This window comes from Natator depressus, chromosome 2 (genome assembly GCF_965152275.1).
Source record: "Natator depressus isolate rNatDep1 chromosome 2, rNatDep2.hap1, whole genome shotgun sequence".
NCBI lineage: Eukaryota > Metazoa > Chordata > Testudines > Cheloniidae > Natator > Natator depressus.
This window is the reverse complement of record NC_134235.1, coordinates 220999278-221002861: the sequence shown is the minus strand read 5'-3', so window position 1 is coordinate 221002861 and position 3584 is coordinate 220999278. Positions and strand designations below refer to the sequence as shown.

Here is a 3584-nt window from a genome sequence, read left to right as displayed (position 1 = left end):
AGATTACTTACTAAAAGTTCTAAGACTCCATTCCTGTTCTGTCCCCAGCAAAAGCAACATACAGACAGACACAGACCCTTTGTTTTTCTCCCTCCTCCCAGCTTTTGAAAGTATCTTGTCTCCTCATTGGTCATTTTGGTCAGGTGCCAATGAGGTTACCTTTAGCTTCTAAACCCTTTACAGGTGAGAGGATTTTTTCTCTGGCCAGGAGGGATTTTAAAGGGGTTTACCCTTCCCTTTATATTTATGACAGACAGCAACTGGTGAGCAGCTCAGGAATTTTGGGGGCTGGCTATTATAGATGTGTGTGTGTGTGTCAGTGAGTGTCAGAATACCCAATAGTCTAGTGGTTAGGATATTCACCTGGGATGTGGGAAACCTGTATTTGAATCTTCCCCCACCCTGTGTGATTTAGAGCTAGGATTTAAACCAAGTTCTCCCCTACCCCAGGTGAGAGCCCTAGCCACCAGGCTAGAGAAAACAAGAGAGTGAGTCTTTAGCCCATTGAATATTGAACATTTTGTCTAAATGCTACAATCTGTTCATAAGTACAGTGCTTCTGTCTGAGGTAGAGAATAACCTATTTTTTCTCTATACTCTAGTTTTCATAGAATCATAGAATATCAGGGTTGGAAGGGACCTCAGGAGGTCATCTAGTCCAACCCCCTGCTCAAAGCAAGACCAATCCCCAACTAAATCATCCCAGCCAGGGCTTTGTCAAGCCTGACCTTAAAAACTTCTAAGGAAGGAGATTCCACCACCTCCCTAGGTAACGCATTCCAGTGCTTCACCACCCTCCTAGCGAAAAAGCTTTTCCTAATATCCAACCTAATCCTCCCCCATTGCAACTTGAGACCATTACTCCTTGTTCTGTCATCTGCTACCACTGAGAACAGTCGAGGTCCATCCTCTTTGGAACCCCTTTCAGATAGTTGAAAGCAGCTATCAAATCCCCCCTCATTCTTTTCTTCCGCAGACTACACAATCCCAGTTCCCTCAGCCTCTCCTCATAAGTCATGTGTTCCAATCCCCTAATTATTTTTGTTGCCCTCCGCTGGATTTTTCCACATCCTTCTTGTAGTGTGGGGCCCAAAATTGGAGGCCTCACCAATGTCGAATAGAGGGGAACGATCATGTCCCTCGATCTGCTGGCAATGCCCCTACTTATACAGCCCAAAATGCCATTGGCCTTCTTAGCAACAAGAGCACAATGTTGACTCATATCCAGCTTCTCGTCCACTGTCACCCCTAGGTCCTTCTCTGCAGAACTGCTGCTTAGCCATTCGGTCACTAGTCTGTAGCGGTGCATGGGATTCTTCCATCCTAAGTGCAGGACTCTGCACTTGTCCTTGTTGAACCTCATCAGATTTCTTTTGGCCCAATCCTCTAATTTGTCTAGTGCCCTCTGTATTCTATCCCTACCCTCCAGCGTATCTACCTCTCCTCCCAGTTTAGTGTCATCTGCAAACTAGCTGAGGGTGCAATCCACGCCATCCTCCAGATCATTCATGAAGATATTGAACAAAACCGGCCCCAGAACCAACCCTTGGGGCACTCTGCTTGATACCAGCTGCCAACTAGACATGGAGCCATTGATCACTACCCGTTGAGCCCGACAATCTAGCCAGCTTTCTATCCACCTTATAGTCCATTCAGCCAGCCCATACTTCTTTAACTTGCTGCCAAGAATACTGTGGGAGACGATATCAAAAGCTTTGCTAAAGTCAAGGAAGAACACATCAACTGCTTTTCCTCATCCACAGAGCCAGTTATCTCATCATAGAAGGCAATTAGATTAGTCAGGCATGACTTGCCCTTGGTGAACCCATGCTGACTGTTCCTGATCACTTTCCTCTCCTCTAAGTGCTTCAGAATTGATTCCTTGAGGACCCGCTCCATGATTTTTCCAGGGACTGAGGTGAGGATGACTGACCTGTAGTTCCCCAGATCCTCCTTCTTCCCTTTTTTAAAGATGTGCACTACATTAGCCTTTTTCCAGTCATTCGGGACCTTCCCCGATCGCCATGAGTTTTCAAAGATAATGGCCAATGGCTCTGCAATCACATCTGCCAACTCCTTTAGCACTCTCGGATGCAGTGCATCCAGCCCCATGGACTTGTGCTCGTCCACCTTTTCTATATATGCTGGTTCCATGGTGTAATGGTTAGCACGCTGGACTCTGAATCCAGTGATCTGAGTTCAAATCTCAGTGGGACCTTGTTTGTGGAAGAGATAGCTCAGTGGTTTGAGCATTGGCCTGCTAAACCCAGGGTTGTGAGTTCAATCCTTGAGGGGGCCATTTAGGAATCTGGGACAAAAATTGGGGATTGGTCCTGCTTTGACCAGGGGGTTGGACTAGATGACCTCCTGAGGTCCCTTCCAACCCTGATATTCTATGATCTTATTGAATATGTCCAGAGCTCTCCCAGTCAAGTAGTTTTAGAGTCCCTTCCCTGACCCCCAGAGAGTTCGAATCTATGGTAGAGCCACTGCATTTGCATCTACTTCCCTGTCCAATCTGTTTGACACTCAGAAAATAACTTTGCTCTGCAGCTGTTTCCTGTATGTGCTTGTTGATACTTAGGGTATGGAGGGCTTTAAATGCATTCTATACACCTACCCAGGCTTCCAGTTGCCTGCAATGAGTTTATTCTACTGAAAAGATTAGGAGTTATGACATGAGACCATAGCTGTCACTTAGAATATAACAAAAGCAATGATGACCATGTGCGGATGGGTGAGTAGAGAACTAGGTGGATTGGGGAGTGAGGGAGGATATATGGTTGGATGACAGCATGTGTGGGTAGGTGGGTGAGTGAGAATATGTCCTGTTTGCTTACATTGCCTTAGTTATGGTGTCACAAATGATGTCTCATTTTGACAAGCTGGTCACTGCCAGCAGCAGTCTCAGAAATGCCAACTGTAATTAAAACCTTTATTTTCTACAACACTTCAGATTTTATATGCTAAAATGGGCTGCTGACTGAATTTAAAGGGCCAGCTCTTGCTCTGGTATTCACAAGCCTCCTACTGCAGCCTGCTGAGGTCTCTACATATCAGAAAATAAAATATGAACCTAAGAATCTTAGTCTGAACAAAATGGGTGCATTTTTCCTCTAGCCAGGATGGAATATTAGATCTGCATTTTATTATAGCCATAGGACAAGGATGTGCACAGGACATTTGTTTTTATTATGACATTTGGATTGATGTATATTTGTAAATAGCAAAATTAGAGGCAGTGGTAGACAAAGAAGGAAAATATGTCACTTTTTAAAATTATGTGCCGTTCAGTGCCTCTCTGAGATACTACGACATTCTCAAGGTGTCTTTTTTCAACAACAAATTTAGGGACAAATTGTGCAAGATAATGTTGCTATAAAGATGCAACTCTTTAAAGACACTCTATCATAAACTGAAAATCCCAGCATTGCAGGAGAACATCCTGTTCCATGAGCTGTTAGAATTAGGGCCGGACTCCTGCAGCCCTGCTAATAAACCATTCGCTCCATACCGATCTCCCTTCTCTTTTGCTCCTGCCATTCACAAATGTCATCCGAGATTTATCAAGACGAGGTAGATGA

At 44.6% G+C, this 3584-nt stretch overlaps 1 non-coding gene across 1 annotated transcript; it reads left to right on the top strand.

The window, feature by feature from the left end:
- The first annotated feature begins 2146 nt into the window (after positions 1-2146).
- TRNAQ-CUG (transfer RNA glutamine (anticodon CUG)) lies at positions 2147-2218 on the top strand. Its single transcript has one exon. It is a non-coding gene; the product is annotated as a tRNA-Gln (tRNA).
- Positions 2219-3584: the final 1366 nt, after the last annotated feature.